Raw genomic sequence first — 20,678 nt, 5'->3', positions numbered from 1 at the left:
CTTCAGTGGCTGGGGACTGTCTGGATGGGTGGGATCCATCCTAAGGACTATTTTATTATTTGTGTTCATTATTTTTAATATCTTAGTGGCCTTCGGACTGATCAGAAAGATGGTTTTTAAGTTAATTTCTAGTGCCACCTCCCCCTCTTCTCCAGAAATCAATCATGTAGCAGTAACAGAGGATGATGAAGAACCGGAATTTGAAGACTCCAAGGAAGAACTAAGAGATTATGAAGAGCCAGAGCATCCGTCCCGGCAGTCCCACAACCAATGGCCGACCCAACAATCCTGGTTCGCAGACTATTATCCGGAGTCGGAATATCTTCCAGACCCGCCGCGATTTTGTTCTTCTTAATTAAAAGAAAAGGGGGAGATGTGGTGGTGCATGTTTTTAAATTTGATGTTTTATGTAATGTAGGAGGATAGTTTGTATCATAAGGTAGAGCTATCCACACCTGGGCCTCAAACCAGGCCTCAGACCAGGCCTCAGGCCTGGTCTAGCAGGCCTCAGTACGTTCAGCATACGTAGTAGCAGATAAACGTATCTGCTACTAAGGATGTCTTAAGGTAGTGGTGTTACTAGCTTAGAACAGTTACTGGGAAGACACGGTGGCTACCTTAAACTGCAATAGCTTACATATTTCTGTATTCTCACTGCCTATCAGAATGCACCTGTTCTTGTAAACTATTCTGTCTGTATTTAACCCACCATCTCACAGAATAAATCGGATTACGTGCTTAGAACCATATTGGTGTGGACGCACGTTATTCCAGTCCCTGATCTTTAACTGTTCCCAGCTTTCAATGTAAAGATTGGTTCTTTGTACAATTCAGTTCTATGTACCCCTACCCCCCCCTAATTAATATTCCTTTGTTCTCTCCTTCTCCCTCACAAGGAGATATTTTTAGACCTTACAGTTTATTGTCAGTCATCCTTCCCGCCTTTAGTTTTCTCCTCCCAGTTCTCTGTGATTAGTCCGAAGTGCCTTTCCCCTCCCCTGTCTGCCCTAGAGACTACGTCCCATTGGCTGGAGGCGGCCAACCCCACCCCTTTCTCCTCCCCTTTTGTTCTCCTTAAAACCTTGTGCACGACCAGTATCTGGGTCCAGATTTGGGCTCAGAGCTAGGCGAATAAACCTTCTCTGCTGCACCAGATCCGGATCCTCCTTTATTCCTCTGCTTTGCTGCTCGAACATCTACTCCTAAGCCCCTTCAGGGACACACAGCCCACAGGGATCAGCTCTGCTTGCCTGGCTTGCAGACTGACCCTAGGCTGCGCCTTGTCCCAGTGTCTGGGCTAGCTTGGGGCGAGAGCCAGTGGCTCGAGGAGGCACTGCGGCAAAGGACAAACTGCAGTGCAGTGAAGAAGTCAGTTTTATAGTAGAAACTATATAAAATGACTCCATTTATTCTACAAAATTAAAAGGAAAAGGCTACTTAGAATAATGAAAACACTTTTTTTTTTTAACAACAGAAATTTGAATTTATCCTATGGAACTCAAGAGTAAGTTAATTATCTACAGCTCTCAAATATGAAGCAACTTATTTATTTTCATTTTTATATCTGATCTGCAGAAACTTCTCTCTTTTTCAGTGTTTGGCCAAATAAGGCCCCAAAAAGAAACAGTTATTCCTGTCAACAGCAGTAGGAAGCTAAATGTATCCATTAATTAATTTTATGACCTGATGAACATAGAAACCTGCACTGATTAGCTGATCACCTCAGGAGTGTCCATTACATTTATAATGAAGCAAATCAAATAGCACAGTTTGTATTTGGAAAGCTGAAAAAGCTGAGTCAAATAGCCACTGATGTGACCTGGCAAAAATCAATAGTGCTAAATTTGCACTTCTATTGCTCAGTGGCAGTAGATGGTCATTTGGTTAAAGTCAATTACAATAGTTAAACTGATCTACTGCACCAGTGACAGCAAAAGTCAGAACCTGTTGATTTCTAAGTTATGCTGGTTTTCACAAATCACTCTATGGAGTCAGCAGCAAACATATGTAAATTGACGGTGATGGTAAAACTTCCAGTCCTTCTGACTGACAAGCACCAGTCTACAGGAAGGTGTTTTGTTACTTAGATGTCAACAATCCTTTTCATAAATATTGCTACATTAAGTTTTGCCATGTTTAAAAGTTTATGCTGACAGCTCAGCTGGTGGGCAGGAAAATGAGGTGGTACGCAATGACAGAAACAAAGCAAGAATCCGTTAAACCAAAAACTCTCATGATGAAGATCTGGAATTCTAATGATGACAGTGCTGCTACTGAATGTGAAAATGTACACAGCTATTTAATCCCCATGACTACGGCAACAGGTAAAGAGAAATTTGTCCCTGGATATTTCTGATTAATATTACCAATGAAATAGAACATGAGCTGTAAAAAAATAAGAGATCCACCAACAGTAAAAAAGAGAGAACAAAAGGTAATAATAGAGAAGCATTTTGTACATATACTGAAGAAAATGTTTCTGAATGACAAGAAAAAATTGCCATGCCTTGATTTATCATATGACAGGGATTTGAGATAAATAAAACAATTAAAAACTCCAAACAGAATATTCAGAGACATTTAAAGAATGATAGGGATGTCATCTCAGCTTAATGACCTTATTCTTCACAAAAAAACCTGCACGAAAATGGGCTTTTAACGTGTTTTTTCTTGTTCCGTGATGAATACAGCAAGCTTTAAAAATTTAGGTGCATCGAATCTGAATGCGTAATAAAACCAAAAAAATATTTCTTCATTCAAGACAGATGGATGAACAGAAGAAGAACGCTAAATCTGTGTTGGTTTTTTTACTGTTTTCTTTAACTTCTCAATATATATTTTAATAAAGTCTTGGGAGGGATGTTGTTTTTTGCTTTGTTTTCTTTTGTTTGTTTAGGTGGGGTTTTGTTTGGTTTTGTTGTTTTTTGGGTTTTTTTTATTTGTCTAGTTGTCATGCTTTAACTCCAGCCAACAACTAAGTACCGTGCAGCCACTTGCTCACTTCCCCCCCGGCAGAATCCAGGGGAAAGTTGGAAGATTAAAAGTGAGAAAACTCACAGGTTGGGATAAAGATGGTTTAACAGGTAAAGCAAAATCCGCATACACAAGCAAAGCAAAAGAAGGAATTAATTTGCCACTTCCCATGGGTAGGCAGGTGTTCAGTCATTCCCAGAAGGCAATGCACCGTCATGTATAATAGTGACTCCGGAAGACAAACACCACCACCCTGAATGTCTGCTCCTTCCTTCTTCTTCCCCCAGCTTAAAGCTCAACATGATGCCATATGGCGTGGAATATCCTTGCAGTCATTTGGGGTCACCTGTCCAGCTGTGTCCCCTGACAGCTTCTTGTGCACCCCCTGCCCTCCTTGCCAGTGGGGTGGTGTGAGAGGCAGGAAAAGCCTTGATGCTGTGCAAGAGCTGCTCAGCTGGAACTAAAACATCCCTGTGTTATCAGCACTGTTTCCAGCACCAGTCCAAAACATAGGACCATATCAGTTACTATGAAGAAAATTAACACTACCCCAGCCAAAACTAGCACATTAGTTTTATCATTTGTTTTACACTGTTGAATAATATTTAGGTACAGTCCTTGATGGTCATTTCAGTCCTAGAACTGCTGCTGAAAGCTTGGTTTGTTACTGTTTACGGAGAAGCAGGTACTCCTGATCTACTATGCCAGTACTAAATCACATTTTAGAAGGGAATGTATCAGGGATATAGTTCAGTAACAGTAACAGACATACTGCCTTTTCACACAGCGATTCTTGAAATAAGTTCTTTCAACTGACACCAGAAGAGAAAGCGACATCCAGAATTAAGGAACGTTTTCAGATACTGTTTTTTCACCACTAAAACCTGAGAGTATTTAACTATTTCTCATGTATTGAAATAATGCAGAATAAAAACTGTGACTACTGTGGCTACGACAGAACTAGAGAAGTAATGGCCAAACACAGACACAAACCAGAGAACACACTACTAAAACTGTCAAAAGAAGTTGGTGTTTGGAACTTCTCTGTTTCAGCAACACCCATGTAATTGCTGAGAACTAACTTGAAGATGTTTCACAGTAAATTTCTCTTTAGATGATTTAAAATTGTGGTATACTAACTTGAACCAAGTCATTAGGTAACAATATTGTGGTTTTTCCTGTTTTCACAGTACTAAACTGAGAGTTTTTAATGTTGCCATGGAAATATTAGACAGTGCATTCAAAAAGTAATCTTATTTGTTCGCTTGCTTGCTTTTAGCAGAAGAAAGCATTCTGAGACAAAAGGCAACAATATCTCAATCTATCAAGAAGAAATCCTCTCCATTAAATTACTTTTAAAATCACCATTATTAGAGTCAGTCAAACAGAACTTAATATGAAAAATGCAATCATCATAGAATGATTTGGGTTGGAAGGGACCTTAAAGATCATCTAGTTCTAGCTCCCCTCGTGGACAGGAACACTTTCTAGGTCAGGTTGCTCCAAGCCCCATCCAACCTAACCTAAACCATAACTCCAACCCAATCTGACCTTGAGCACTTCCAGGGATGGGGTATTCACAACTTCTCTGGGCGACCTGTTCCAGTGTCTCACCACCTTGCCAGTAAAGCTCTCTTGTAAGTTCCCTTTAGGTACTGGAAAGCTGCTGTAAGGTCTCTCCTGAGTCTTCTCTGGGTTGAATAACCCCAAGTCTTATCAACCCTAATATTGATTTGTAAGTCATTTTCCCTTGTAATTTCTAGCACAATATTGTAGCCTAAAAAGGTCTTGTCACACTGCTTACACCAGACCATAGGCTTAGGCTTAATAACACAGGCACCAGGATAGGTCAAGCTTGTGTAGACAAATCCTGGCCTGCCTGGAGATTTGTTTTATCAGGTAATAGAAATTGCCCAATGACCACGTCAGTACTACATAGTTTTGTAGTTTTTTTAATTTCTACTGAGCTCCATACAATGGTACAAATGGCTTTTATTATTTGATACATTTTGAAACTAATAAATTTTAAGAACACTTTATGCTTGTGCAACAACTTATCCATGACCCTAGTGTGAAATGCTGTGTAGAGGAGCATGGACAGATGATAGTGGAAACCTTAAAATGACAGGCATAGGAGACAGCACAGGCCACTTGCAATAAAGAATGATGCCTTAGGACTTTAGCTTTTATATTTTTCATATATTTGTAATCCTGTAATTCTTTCTTGTATAACTCTAGGCTCCATATACAGTGCTAGCTAGTGTCTTCACATTTTGGTCAGACAAAACAATTCTTCTCTAGGCCTGGGAATGAAGGACACCTTACTGTCTCAGGTCCTGAGAGATGTAAACAAAAGTGAGAGGGGGAGTGGAGCAAACTTGGGGTAAAATGGCTTCATTACCTGAAGCTGTTAACTGGAAGATTAATCTCCAATATGCAAATGGACCAAACTTGCAAAAGTGTGAAAACTGGTGACCGGTTGTCTATTTTGGGTGTAGCCGCTGGGGGGCTCTGTCTGCCCTGAATGTACCTGGAGGCCCTTCAACAAATAAAATTGCTTTTTATTCTCTTAATTTTGTCTGGCCGCTGTTTCTAGATAAGCCCAAAAAGGCATCAGTAGCAATGGTCATCAGTTACTGATTTTCAAAGTAATGCAACATTCAGAGCTGGGCAAAACCAATTTCAGGTGTGATAGCAAAGAAAAAGTGTTTAAGAAGTATAAATTACATCAAATACGAAGAATTTGGATCTAAGATTGCCTTGAGGACCAATGGAGAAACATCCAAATGGAGACTGATTTAGCAAACACAAAAATAATGCCAAATGGTCCTAGAGTGAGGCAGAAGAGTTCATCATCATCATACTCTGCCCAGTGAGGGACTTGTGAAGCTGATAACTTGCTGTAAGACCCAGAGGGACAGTAGAAGGTTGAGCATAACATCACAGAATGGGGTAGATACTTGAAAGTTTGTGGATATATTGTTTTAACTGTCTGTAATTTGAAATAAGTGTCTTACATATTTATAGCTTTCATGGTTGGTTGCATTTAAATATCTTATTTGATGGAGTGTAACTTACCAAGAAATTTGAGTCATACAGGATGATTGTAAGCTTTCTTTATTTAATACTGACAAATTTTCAGTTTCAGAGAAGTGACGAAAACATCCCATAGTGTCAGACCCACTCTCAGTCCTTGCACAACACCTCACAGCAGCTGATTTTCTTCTGATAACTACTTGTTCATAGGTTATTCATTAGCCAGTTCAGTAGTTCACTAAATGCGTGTGTAGTGCTGATTTTGTAATCAAGATAGCATGCAAGAGACAGTCAAATAATTTATAAAAATTAAAGTATGTTACATCCAAGCAGCTCCTTTTAGCAATCAAATCTGTAATCTTAAGGAAAGAAATCAGGTTTATTTGACTTGACTTAGTTTCAATAAATCCATAGTGATATACATTCCCTAATTTTTGAATAATTTGAATAATATTAAAGTACCTCCTTATTAATTTTTCTTTCAAGAATAAAGTTTCTTATTTAGTTATGTCACAAAATATTCACTTGTTTAGTCTTCTGGAATGTATCCACTATTCCAAGATTTCTTAAGAGTGCACATCAGCTGGTCAAACATTCCTTCAATAATATCTTCTGAAAATCCATCCAAACCACTTAAATTCACAATTGTCTCTCACAACACATGTTTATAATCTTCTTAGTGACTAAAGGAAAAGATTTGTAGCCCTTCTGTGAAATAAGCCTTTTATTGTACTTCTTACAAAATGCAGGACAGTCATGTTCAGTGACCATCACCAGTGAGCCATGCATTGTATTCTGACTGCTTGACTGGTTTTCTATACCCTTAAAAAATTACTCTATAAATGTTAGCACAGCTATCATGGATCTTTTCCCAGTGTTGTCACTTTCCTTCAGCTTCTTTCTTACAATAATTCTACCAGGCAGTTCCTGGTATCTATTTAGCATTTCATATGTTGATTATTGTCATTTATTTCTTACTTTCATTCTACAAGTGAGGCAGAGAGGGCTTACCTGCACTGTGGGATTAAATAATTTTGGTCCTCCAGTAAATTTTCATCAGTTATTTCTGATTAATGGAAAACACTCATAGAATCATAGAATGGCCTGGGTTGAAAGGGCCCCACAAGGATCATCAAGCCCAACTTCTAGCTCATTTGCTTGCCAGACTAAATGTAATCTTAACAACTAGTCTTGATTCGGCCCAGGTGACTAAAGCATCTTTACCTGCTACAACGGTGACCAAAACAGAGAAATAACAACAGGGAGCACAATTTTTCATGTTAGAGAACAGTCAGCTATCATACTTAAAAGAGGCTAAAGGAGGCTTTTTAAGACCTGTATGAGATCTCTAACGCCTCTAAAGATCACAGCATTAACTGACAATTACTAATTTTTCTTCAGTCTTCTGGACTGTGCTTGTTTCTTCAGTGTACTCTGATATCTCATTTGACTATTTTATTCTCCTTAAGTAGGCAATAGCCACTGATTTTAAAGTTCTAATCATGCAAATCAACTCATCAGCTTTTAGCAATCCTAGTTATATCAAATTTCTTCTAATCAGTGAGAATTTTCAATTCCTCCTGCCTACTGTCTTCCAGCAGCACCATACAGCAATTGAAATATATATTCTTTCCACATCTGTTGACCTTGATCACAACATCCTGAGTTTGTATTTATTCCACATTTGCATTCTTATGAGGTTTTCTCTTTTATTTTTGAGTGAATAGTCTCATAGTTTCTCCAGCTTATCTCCAGTGGAGAAGATTATCACCACTTTTTTTCTGTGAGAAGTAAGCTGCAGGATTTATTATCCAACCCTCTCAGGATAAATGTTTGACAAACTGAAACCTTCTCTTTCATACTAGTCATGCAAACAGTGGTACTGTCTGGTATCTTCTGCCTCTTCAGGGCTACTAGAATGACTCTAAGAAGATTATGTTGGCTTTTGTCTTCTACCTCCTTTCAAGATAATTGAAGTTTCCTAAAGTGCATAGGTCCACATAAGTGTAATGTAACTAATTTCAATGTTCATAATTTCTTACGAATACCTCTCTAATACCTGGTGGATTCTCACTCTTCTTGTTTCAACGCTGTCATCAGTGATGACTTCTTGCCTTCCTGGGGTACCTGAGCTCTTGTGTAGCTACTTGATTCATTAAAAAAGAATAGGACTGAAAATATTCAATAGGGTTTTTTTCTATTCTGCCAGAAAAAAGGAACAAGTTGCTGATCACCTGATGATCTGGCACTTATAAAGTAAAGTGAGTGACCTTCGAAGTAAAGAAGTGTGCTACCTATTACACTAACATATCTTATATTACAATGCAAATTACTTCAAAAAGGTTATTCATCATTCAAGAAATGCATTCTTGTAAAAATGTGAAGTAGTTTACTTGTGGAGTAATAAAAGATTATAGTTTAGGAACTGCACCTAGTAGCTGCTCTGAGGTCCCAGTCTCCCCAGTTGCTGACACCTGCCGCCCCAGCCCCACTTCAGCTGCTGATGCAGAGCCCCTTACTCTCACACACACATGGGTGGGACTCCCCTGGTCCTCAGTATTTAACTCTCTCTCTCTTGGACCCATCCTGAGAGGCACAACTGCCCCCCTGGCCATGGCACCTATGTGCTGGCTAGTATAGCTTGATTTTCACTATTGTTCACACATTCACAGGCACCATAGACACAAACACACATATCTAGGAACCTAGGAAAAGGGTTTGAGAATGGATTTTGGTAAGAAGATAGGACAGACTGAGCAGTAGGGCATGGCCGGACAAGTGTACCAACCTTGTTTACCTGCAAGTGGCCCCTTTGATCCCCTTATCATTCTAATTCTCTGTGATTGTTCCCCCCCAAATCACCTAGATTCATTTCCCTCCTTATCTTCTTTCCTTCCTCAAATGTCGCATTATAAGTTTGCTGCAATCAGAAAATGCTCTTTCCTGTGCACCCTATAACGTCTCCCATACCCTTATGCAGTGACCACTTCCATCTGCAAGGTGTTCTGAGAGTCATCTTGAAGGGTGTCACCCTGGCACATAGCTGAAGCTTATCTAGGATGCCCTGGCAGGGGTCTGGGCAAGATACCCTCCAAGGCCATAATTCTGGTACCTTTGCCAGCTGTTGTCTCTCTGTGCTCCCTTCTGTGCATGCAGACCAGCTTTTCACCACATAATGTAACAGAAACATGTCAGCATGTGACTAAAAACTCCCATCCTATCCCTCCAAACTAACTGGTAACATTTTAAATAAGACCATTCTGTCAAAGAGTCTCACTGTTCAGTTCACATGACAATTGTCCTCTACAATACAAGTAATTGGTTCCCTGAATAGTCTTCAAAAGGGAGAAGGGACAGGATGATCGCATCAAAAATCACGCTTTTTATCTGTGTTAAAGGACACTTGGATGGTTCTTATATATCCTTTGTGAGGAACAAAGAAATAATCTCAGCAGGAACGTCTCAACATCTTTTTTAATAGAAGTACTTTGAAAAGTCTTTTGGCTAATAGAATTCCCCCGAATAAATATGTGAAAAATTATAGTGTCCATAACAAAAGACTTACTATTTGAAATTCTATTTATTGATTTCTTTCTGCCAACTGTCCTTTGTCAGAAGTGAACACACCAGCTCCAGCAATTTACAAAGCACGAGATATTACTCATCTTGTACTGGGACAGCTCTGTTCCTTAGTGTCCTCAGGCAGCAGTTATCTGTCTCTCAACTTCACTTTTTTTTTGTTTTTTCCTTTCATTGACAAATCTATTTCCAAACAGGGCAGTGTTGACATCTGTGTCTGATTTGATATGTTGAAATACTCTCTATTTTTTAATATATTTTGAAATTATTTGCCTGAAGTCATTCTCCAAGTTAGTGACTAAGCAGGACTTAAAATTATCATGTCTAGAAATTATCATGTCTCTGGTGCTTCTGCTTTGCTGCTGGTAGGAACGGCCTCCTCCTACCCTGCAGAGTATGTGACATGAATCCCTACAGCACTATCCCATCTTGTGTCAGCAGAACTTTCAATAACATTCTGGATTTCTTTTGATACTTAAAAAGACTCTAAGAAACCTCCTAGTATATATATATAAAAAGACACTACAATAATCTGGATATCTGAAAGAAACATATAAAATCCTGAGGTTTTTTTCCTCTAGCTATACAAAGACACACAGACGTCAGCAGTTTGTGTAAAGAGTGAACCATCAAGCTACAGCAGATCTTTTCCTCTTTCTAATAGCTACTAATCCTTCTCACATACTCATTTCTGAAACAAACCCCTTAATCAACCTCTTTTTCAGGGCACTATGCTCAGTGATATGAGCCAGAATGGCAAACACTTAGCAGCATAACAGACAACAGCCTAGCACCTGGCATTGCAAAAGATGCTCCACTTTCAGCAGAGCTCACAGGGACATAGTGCTGCAAGGCTGTGGTACTTCAAAGAAGTAAGCAGAAAACAGAGTTGAGACGGCATTTGCAACTTTAGCTGACTAAGCAAATTCTGATTATGTCCCATTTTCAGAATCTGGCAAGAATACTGTTGTCTTTCTTCAGATTTGATCACTCAGGGCTTGCCTTAAGAGGATCAACTATCAGTTATAATGAGAAAAGGATGTTTTGATCAGTGTCTGGCTAGAGGAGAAACCTTTTCTTACTTCCTTGGGATGATGTAGTATTCTGAGGTGATTCTAGATGAATTTGATCTGGTCTAAGAAAGTATCACCATCAGACTGCATAACCTACAACACAACAACCTTGCTTTTGAGGAATGTATCATATTGGAAACATAGAGTGTGCTTAATATTTTGAGATAAGTAATACAGAAGAATAAACATCAGCATTCTTGGCTTGAAACTACGAACTTTCATTGACATAAGGAAGAAGGGAGGGGCCTAGAGAGGCACAATAATGATATTGCTTTTTCCAGTATTTTCCCCCAAACCATGTGAACTAATCACTTACATTTGCCTTTCTTCAGCATTATCCAGTATGTAGAGATAGGATATTGATACTTTGGTCAACAAACTACTTTCTTCTGCAGCTCTTCTTTAACACCTTATTAAAGGAAAGACAAATAGTATGAATCATTGCAGTAATACAACTGAGAGGCAGAACCAGCTCTACCACTTGTTCTATATGCCACCAGGGCACAGAGAAACAGGTAAGGTCCACCCACCAGGTTCCAAATGTGACTCTACAGTATTAACAATTAATATCAGCCTAAATGGGTATAAAGCCAGTTGACCATGATAACTTAACTTTTCAGCTCAGTTTGCTTCAGCACTACATTGAAATTATCTATGTAAAAGAATCATTTAATGTGTATTCTTTCAAAATCACTAATGAAGGAATGAAAAGAAGCAAGAAATAAAACACTGTCTATATCCTTCAGACCAATATAGATCCTTTCTGGTTTGTATTTCTGAGCGTGTCCCATTCATGACACACACATAATTTTTTCTTAGTTTATAAATAATTTTTAAACAAATTAACAAGTTATGAAACATGGAATCCAGTTCTAGCATTTTTCTTGGGTTTAACTAATAGTTCTATAGTTCATGACTGTTTACTAACAATATTATCCAAGAGGTCAGCTCTCTGGCAAGATAGTGTCCTATCAACATTTACGTAAGTTACAAGTTCTCAAACCTGTTAATATCGCTCACAAAGATTAAAATCTGGCGACAATTTTTCTGCCACAAACATCAGTTGTCATTTTATTCAAAGTTTTACTCTATCCATCTGCTTAAGTATAAACTGGTAGAGGAATGGATGGAGAGCCCTGCAAACAGAGGTCTGGGGTTGCAAGCTGGCAGCAGATCCAGTATGAGGCAGCAGTGTGTCCTGGCAGCCAAGACAGCAAACCACATCCTGGGATGCACCAAACACAGCACAGAGAGCCAGAAAAGGTGACTGTCCCACTGTATTTGGTATTGGTGTGGTGTCACCTAGACCGCTGTGTGCAGCTCTGGGCCCCATCATTTAAGAAGGATGGGAATGTCCTTGAATGTGCCCAGAGGCGGACAAGAAAGCCGAGCAAGGGCTGGAAGTCATATCCTGTGAGGAGCAGCTGAGGATGTCAGGTTTGCCTGGTTTGGAGACAAAGAGGCTGAGGGGTGACCTCATTGCTCCCTACAGTTTACTGAGGAGAGGAAGTGGAGAAGAAGGTGCTGGGGTCTTTTCCCTGGGATTCAGTGATAGGATATGTGGGGAGAGTTCAAAGATGTGCCAGGAGAGGTTTAGACTGAACACTAAGAAGCATTTCTTTACCACGAGGGTTGTCAAACATTGGAACACCTAGAGAGATGGTCAATATCTCAAGCCTGTCAGGGTTTAAGAGGCATTTGGACAATGCCCTTAATAACATGATTTAATTTGCCCAGCCCTGAATTGTTCAGACAGTTGAACTGGATGATCATTGTAGCTCCCTTCCAATTAAAACTGTCCTATTCCTATTCCTATTCCTATTCCTATTCCTATTCCTATTCCTATTCCTATTCCTATTCCTATTCCTATTCCTATTCCTATTGCCATTCCTATTCCCATTCCCATTCCCATTCCCATTCCCATTCCCATTCCCATTCCTATTCCTATTCCTATTCCTATTCCTATTCCTATTCCTATTCCTATTCCTATTCCTATTCCTATTCCTATTCCTATTCTATTTTTAAACTGTTGCATATGGTGATTTTCAGAAAAGAAATCTTACTTGTTTTATGTTCCAAATGAATAGATATTTTTATTTGGTTTACTTTTGGTTTACTTTTGGTTTACTTTCTTTTTTCATTTTCCTCTGATAATGAGCTGGCAAATATGTCAATACAAAATCCACGAAACATGATACAGAGCATTTGTCTTGAAATTATGTAAGCATCAATCAGATTAGACATATCACCAAGGTACAGAAACATGATGGCTAAAGAAGACTTCCAAAATTATCCTCTAAATCAATATTGGGCAATATTTTTAAAATATCTATGATGCTTTCTAAATTCAGGCTTCTTGTTGGATATGATAGTACAAATTTTCTATTGGATTATGATGGGTTTATTTAAAAAGCAAATTGAAGGCTTCTCTGAAACAAAACGTGCTTTTTTTCTTTTCTTAAAGAAAAAAAGCAAAATTATAATGTTTTCCATATTTAACTGGTATATATGTAAGCTCATTCATATTTAATTCTATAAGCATTAATTAAAATTGTAGTGGTGGGGATTATTAGGAATCTTGTAACTGTTTAAACTTAGGCTCAGAAACTGAAAGAAAGAAAAAAAGAAACAAAGAAGATTTGTCCACTGCCACTTAAGAATTCTGTCAAATTATGATAATGCGTGCATTTAAAATTATGATCATGTGTGTGTGTTCACCCTTTATCCATACTGTGAAGCAAGCAATTCTGTTGCACTTCTAAATACACTTAAGAAATAACAAATGGAGACTAACAAGAAATATGTTTTCCATTCTACCTACATAGACATTCCCCAGCACAGAAGTATCAGACTGCTTAATTAATTTGAAAAACTATGGACAAAATTTAAGACTGCTTTGAAAACTCACTGTGCTAAAGAAAAGCAACTGGGGGTTAAATCCAGGCACATTCATATCCAGTAGAAGATAACATAAATAGATTGAAGTCAGACAGCAGTGCATAAGAACTAGTAATAATGGAGATGATATATGTAGCCTGCATGACATTATAAAAGGCTCAGGTCTCAAGGAACAAATTTGAATTATGAATTTTTATGCAGCTGTAGATACCTATTTTCTTATATTTCCTCAGCAGTATTTTCTTATGATACACTGTGTGTTCAGTTTTAAGAACTTCCAGAACACTCATGATGTCTGTGCAATTGTATTGTGTGGCCCAATTTTCCTAAGGGGGGCGGGGTGGGGAGCACAGGGTTCTGTGAGAAGCTGCCAGAAGCTTCCCCTGTGTCTGACAGATCCAGTACCAGCCAACTCCAAGATGGACCAACCACTGGCCAAGGCTGAGCCTGTCAGTGTTGATGATAGCACCTCTGTGATAACAGATTCAAGAAGATAGAAGAAACCTGAGCTGCAGCAGCTGCAGCTGGAGAGAGGAGTGAGAACATGAGACAAAAAGCTCTGAAGACACCAACATCAGTGAAGAAGGAGGGGGAGGAGGCACTCCATGCACTGGAGCAGAGATTGCCTGGCAGCCCATGATGCAGACTGTGGTGAGACCAGCTATGTCCCCAGCAACCCAAAAAGGTCCACAGTGGAGCAGCACAAGGAGGAAACCACACCAGAGCAGGCAGATGTCCAAAGGAGCCTGTGGCCCTGGGGGAAGCCCACATTGGAGCAAGTTTGGTGGAAGGATTTGAGGGCTCACTGGGGGTCCCACACTGGAGCAGTGTGGAAGGCACACATGCTGGAGCATTCAGTGAAAAACTGCAGCCCTGGGAAGGGCTCACCCTGCAGAACTTCATGGAGGATTGTCTTCTGTGGGACAATGATGGAGCAGGTGATGGCTGTGAGGAATCCAGCCCCTGAGAAGGAAGGAGCAGCAGAGACAACGTGTGATGAACTGGCTGCAGCTCAGATTCCCTGTTCCCCTGCACAACTGGCAGGAGCAGAAGTAGAGCATTAGGGAATCAAGTTTAGCTCAGAAAGAAAGCAGCAATGGGGGAAAGGTGTTTTTAGGATTTGGTTTTATAGCTCATTATTCTACTCTGATTTTGATTGGTAATAAGTTGAACTAATTTTTCCCCAAGTTGGGTCTGATTTGCCTGTGACAGTAATTGCTTAGTGATCTCTCCCTGTCCTTATCTCAACCCACAATCCTTTTGTTATATTTTCTCTGCTCTGTCCAGCCAAGAAGGGGAGTGATAGAGTGGCTTCAGTGGGCACCTGACATTGAGCCAAGGTCAGTCCCTCCTCCCAGTGACTTTTAAATAAAATATTAAAATCTATGGGAACAAGATGACTGTAAAGAATTACAGCTCATTTGAATAACAGCACCTCCAACGCACTGACTTTTGCTAGCATTGCAGTTGCAGCACGCAGGATATGATTACTTTATAATCATGGGCAATAGAGATTTGGAATGTTTTCTGAGTAACCTGCATTATTGTCACATAATAACATTGATTTAAGATTTTCCTCCTGGTGTTGGTAACAGTGACATCTGCAGAGAGCAGTTAGTTTTGAACGCTTGATACTCTCATCACAGCAGAGACTAATACTGATTCAAGGACGTCTGCGAGGTTCATCTTACAATCTCAACAGATGCTGAATTTCTTGATTTTTTTTCTAAGGCGGTGATTTAATAAGTTTTCCATTGTCAAAGTAAAGACAAGGTTATTTTAATTACTAATCTATTTATTTTTTGAATCTGAAGTACACTTTAAGTAACTAAAATCATGGTTCACATATAAGCATTATTTTTTAATTGTTAAAATGAAACAGAGAGAGTAAATTCAATAGTCCATAAATTATAATGCATTTGCAGACAATAAGTCAAGTGTCACCAGCTGGCAGTACTCACAGTGACCATAAACTGGGAGTGGGTCTTGTGAGTACCCATTTTTCTCCAGGTGAACAATACTGGTTTGACTCTGACTGCAATATTGCTTGATTAATGAACACGTAAAGTGGGGAGTAAGGCGGTGAATTAACTCCCGGAAATTTCCAGGGTATTTTGCAAACTTAAGATCCGATATATTCCTTGCTTCTCAGATTCTACAATATTGAGCCTACTTGACGGAAACTTTTTTCTCAAATTTGAATTAGAACTACTTATGTGGCTATGCCAGAAGGATTTGATGCAAAGACCAAGAAAGACTATTTACACCTTTTTGCTGGACATGCAAGGGGCATAGGATTCAAAGGACAAGATGATGAACTGGAGATTTAGATACTAATGAATATTGAAATGCTGCCAAAGATCTGGTACAACACAGAAGAGAATAAGCAAAGGATTATTAAAGATATGGACATCAAACAAATGATACAAGAAAAAATAAAAACTACTTGTTTTCCCTGAGAACAACTTCCCCTTAAGCTGATCCCACAATTTACAGTTCCGTCCATCTAGGTCCATAAATAGGGTGAAATTTTACTCACCTTGTATATATCCCTATAGGTATTAGTATATATACATCTACACCTCAGCTGGTCTTTTTGTGCCCCCTTTACTGATAAATGAGAAGCACTGGCACTTTTACAGTACAATTCATTAGATCTCAGGGCGAGATGGAAAGAACCTGTGTCATTCCACTAATTCTTAAACAAATGTAGAAGTTGAACACAGATATGGATTTCCATGTAGTAGGAATGTAATCTTCTTAAGATAAACTCTTCTCTATCAATATTTTTTATCCCTTTCATATGTCATATGTCTTCCAAAAAATTAATACATACTGAAGAAAACAAGATTTTTTTTTCTTGAGGCACATATTAGGTCTATGTTAAGTCATCTGCATTGGACAAAATTAATTCCATGCAATGTCTAGCACTTCTAGTCTGCTAAATATCTAGCAGATAATATCTTTATTGAAAAGCATCACCTTACACATATATACAGTATGAATACAACTGAGAACATAGGCCACTTATTTAAATAGCTTGCTTCAAAAATCATAAGTGTGGGAAAGCTCTAGAGGCACACCCTGAGGTACACACATGGTTTGGCAAGAATTAAATGTGCAGCGGATGGATGAGCTGCTAAGGAGCTCTGAGGGCTGAAGACCACGGACACCCTCGTCCAGGAAAGCCCGAGGCAGTGACACAGGAGCACAGGGTCTTATGAGGAGCGCCTGAGGGAGCTGTGGTTGTTTAGCCCGGAGAAAAGGGGGCTCAGGAGGAATCTTACTGCTCTCTGTGACTGCCGGAACGGAGGGTTTAGCCAGGTGGGAATCAGCATCTTCTCCCAGGCAACTACTGACAGGACTAGAGGACACAGTCTTAAGCTGTGCCAGGGGAGGTTTAGTTGGGACATTAGGAAAAAAATTCTAGGCAATAAACGCTGATTAGACCCTGGAATGGGCTGCTCAGGGAAGTGAAGAGTCACCGGCCCCGGAGGTGTGCAAGTCTGGACATGTCACTTGGTGGCATGTTTAGGTTACAATGTGTTTGGTGTTCGGTCATAGGCTGAACTCGATAAAGATTACGTCTTTATCAACGTACTTGATTCTGTGATTCTGTGAAATCCTGCTGGGAGCTGCCCTCACGGCATATTCCACGCCGGGCATAACTGGGGCGGGCGGCCGGGCTTAGCAGCCGCGACACCTCGGCGAGACGCGTTCTGTCTGCACAGAGAACGCGGCGAAAGCACGGCTTGGAGCCGAGGCAGGCCTGAGCGCGGCGCCGGCTCGGCGGAGCGCGGAGACCCGGGCGGGGCCCAGCGGGACCCTGCGGCCCCGGCACGGCCCCGCCGCGGGCACCGGAGCCCCGCGGGCCGCGCCGGACACGGCCCCGCCCGCTCGCCGTACGGCAGTGTCGCGCCGCGCCGGCTCTTGGCGGCAGCGGAACCGGCGGGCCGTAAGGCAGGTGCGCGGCGGGCGGGGGTCGGGCGGGCGCGGCGTGGGGGCCGCCGGGGAGGGCCCGCCGCGGGCGCCGCTCTGCGCCGCCGCCCCTGCGGAGCCGCGGTCCGGCACCCCGGCGGGGAGTGGGACCGCCGGGACCGGCCTGCCCAGGCGCGGCGGAGCGTCCCGCCGCCGCTGCGCGGGTCTCTGCCCGCAGCCCGCGGGGCAGGGCCGTCGCTGCGCTGCCGGCGGGGCGCGGCGTTGGGGGGCAGCGGCGCCGGTGGCCGGTGCCACGCGTTGGCTCCGGCGCGCAGGGCAGGCGGCGTGCGCGGGGCCGGCAGCGGGGCCGGGGCTGGCGGAGGGCTCGCCGTGCCCCAGCCCCGGCGCGCATCGCGGCGGGTGATGCAAGGCCGCTCCTGTAGGCCCAGGTGCCGTGTGCTCCCCTCTCCTCTCTCGCAAAGCCTCAGGGGCTTTGCTTATCGGAACGGCGCTGACGGGAGTGGTGAACTGGGAAACGCACCACTGTCGAATGTACTTTCGGTACTTCCTACTGGTGTTAATAAATGTAGAGAACGAGAAATGAAGAACGAAAAAAGCATATGGTCACATAGAGTGTTTTTCCTTCTCGGATACTACTTCTTTTTGGTTGGTAGTGGTAAACAGACAGCTTTGCTTCTAACACACGTGGCAGTCTTGTAGCGTCCTAAGGCTTGCACTTCAGGTGCTTCAGGAGTGTATCATATTGGAATTCAAATAATACCTTTGCTTAAAACCTGTGAGTTCTGAATATAGGTCTTGTTATTATTCTTAAAATACTAACATTGTTGTAGACCCTTTAAGTCTTACAGCTTTTTAAAGAATTGATGGTAAAGTAGTATTGAAGTGAAACAAGTAACGCAATTTCTTCAGAGAAGAAATCTAATAGTCAGGCTTTGTTACTGTCCAGAGCATAGACTTGACTTGAGTGTGGCCAGTGACTAGAAAAAATATTGGAAGTTTCAGAGGCAGTGCAGCAAGGGTTAGATATGCCCACATGGTAGGTTGCAGAGTTAAATTTTTAGGAGGAAGAAAACCAAACCAGCCACAGGTCAGATGCAAACTGTCTCTCATCTAAAGATAGCATTGATGATAGCAGTGAGGTGGTGAGTCTGGTTAAACACGTGCTGCTTTTCAGCAGATGCAGTAAAATGGTTTCCTTTGGGAACCATTTAACTTGCTTCTGGCCAGAGGAGAGTAAACTGGCATCATCTTGGAATTATATTCCTGCATTTTGGCCACAAAAACCCCCTGCAGCACTACAGGCTGGGGATGGTGTGGCTGGACAGTGCCCAGGCACAGAAAGACCTGGGGGTGCTGGTGACAGCAGCTGAACGTGAGCCAGCAGTGTGCCCTGGTGGCCAAGATGGCCAAGGGTATCCTGGCCTGGGTCAGGCATGGTGTGGCCAGCAGGAGCAGGGAGGTCATTCTTCCCCTGTACACGGCACTGGTGAGGCCACACCTCGAGTGCTGTGTCCAGCTCTGGCCCTTCAGTTTGGGAAGGACATTGAGTGCTGTGTCCAGCTCTGGCCCTTCAGTTCAGGAAGGACATTGAGTGCTGTGTCCAGCTCTGACCCTTCAGTTTGGGAAGGACATTGAGTGCTGTGTCCAGCTCTGGCCCCTCAGTTTAGGAAGGACATTGAGTGCTGTGTCCAGCTCTGGCCCCTCAATTCAGGAAGGACATTGAGGCACTTTAGCACATCCAGAGGAGGGCAACGAAGCTGGTGAGGGGCTTGGAACACAAACCCTGTGAGGAATGACTGAGGGAGACGGGGGTGTTTAGCCTGGAGAAAAGGAGACTCAGAGGTGACCTTATCACTCTCTACAATTCCTGAAAGGTGGCTGTAGTCAGGTGGGGGTTGGGCTCTTTCTCCGGGCAACAACTGACAGAACGGGAGAACACAGTCTCAGGCTGTGTCAAGGAAAATATAGGCTGGATATTAGGAAGAAGTTTTTCACAGAGAGAGTAATAAAGTACTGGAATAGCCTGCCTGGAGAGGTGGTGGAGTCACTGTCCCTGGATGTGTTTAAGAAAAGACTGGATGTGGCACTCAGTGCCATGGTTTAGTTGAGGTGTTAGGGCATGGGTTGGACTCAATGATCTTGAAGGTCTCTTCCAACCTAGAGATTCTGTGATTCTGTGATATGTGCAGATATTTGGAGGAACTCTCACATTTATATGGGAATACAGACCAACTGTACAGACCCAGCTAGGGCCTTTATGCACTGTATAAACAAACTAGTTTACATGTTACACCTCAGTTTTCTCTAAAAGCTAGCTTGGCCTTTGGAAGAGGTTAGGTAACAACTTCCACTGAATCAGAGAGAAGGCAAGAATTTGTCAAATGACAGTGTTTTATTCTGTCAGTTCTGTGTTTACAGAACTTGCTTTGAAGCTATACCTGAAGCTCCTGGATCAGGTCTGGTGGAGGGCTATGAAGATGATTAAAGGACTGAAACATCTCTCTTACGAACAGTGGCTGGGAGAGTTGGGCCTGTTCAACCTCAAGAAGAGACAAGTGAGAGGAAACCTGATAAAAGTGTAGAACTGTCTGAAGAGAAGGTGTCAAGAAGATGGATCAAGGCTCTTTTTGGTGGTGTGAAGCACTAGGACAAGGTGCAATGGAGACGTTCAGGCACAGGAGGTTCTGCCTGTACAGGAGGAAGAACTTCACTGTGTAGATGGCTGAGCACTGGAACAAGCTGCCCTGAGAGGCTGTGGAGTCTCCTTCACTGGAGATAATCAAGAACTGTCTGCACTGGCTTGTGCTCTAGGATCAGCCTGCTTGAGTGGAGAGGTTGAACCATCTAGATAATCCACTTTCAGCCTTGCCCATTCTGTGATTGATCAAAATGATTGTAATTTTGCCTCTAGAGTAGTTGCAGTCCCTTGCTTGTCAGTATAATTTTCATGTTTTGATTGCATAGTTCTGTTAGATTGTTAGTTCTGTTTTCAGGAGGAACATTTATAGTTGAAAAATATTTTTTACAAAATTAATAGAAAAGTCATCCTTCATAAAACACTAGTGTATATTTCTGCAGGTCCTGTTGACCTACTGTGCTTTCTCTGAAAAACTTATCCTTTAGAAATACTAAAGGGAGCTCAGGCTGGTCAGCCTTATTCTTGCATGTTTCATTCCTCTT

The 20,678-nt window shown here is 41.7% G+C and overlaps 1 protein-coding gene and 1 long non-coding RNA gene across 2 annotated transcripts in view; one reads left to right on the top strand and one right to left on the bottom strand.

Annotated features, from left to right (window-relative positions):
* The window catches only part of LOC134546695 (uncharacterized), a 162,000-nt gene extending 144,708 nt beyond the window's left edge, over nucleotides 1-17,292 (bottom strand). The window contains exons 1-2 of the long non-coding RNA XR_010079245.1: nucleotides 17,161-17,292; nucleotides 10,978-11,070 (exon numbers count right to left, since the gene is read on the bottom strand). This is a non-coding gene — a long non-coding RNA (uncharacterized LOC134546695). The remainder of the gene's footprint in view (nucleotides 1-10,977; nucleotides 11,071-17,160) is intronic.
* A 95-nt stretch (nucleotides 17,293-17,387) lies between these two features.
* Nucleotides 17,388-20,678, top strand: part of ASCC3 (activating signal cointegrator 1 complex subunit 3) — a 263,876-nt gene continuing 260,585 nt past the window's right edge. The window contains exon 1 of the mRNA XM_063389711.1: nucleotides 17,388-17,523. The gene's annotated coding sequence lies outside the window, so the exon portion shown is untranslated. The remainder of the gene's footprint in view (nucleotides 17,524-20,678) is intronic.

This window comes from Prinia subflava, chromosome 2 (genome assembly GCF_021018805.1).
Source record: "Prinia subflava isolate CZ2003 ecotype Zambia chromosome 2, Cam_Psub_1.2, whole genome shotgun sequence".
Classification (NCBI taxonomy): Eukaryota; Metazoa; Chordata; class Aves; order Passeriformes; family Cisticolidae; genus Prinia; species Prinia subflava.
This window is presented reverse-complemented; position numbering and strand designations above follow the sequence as displayed.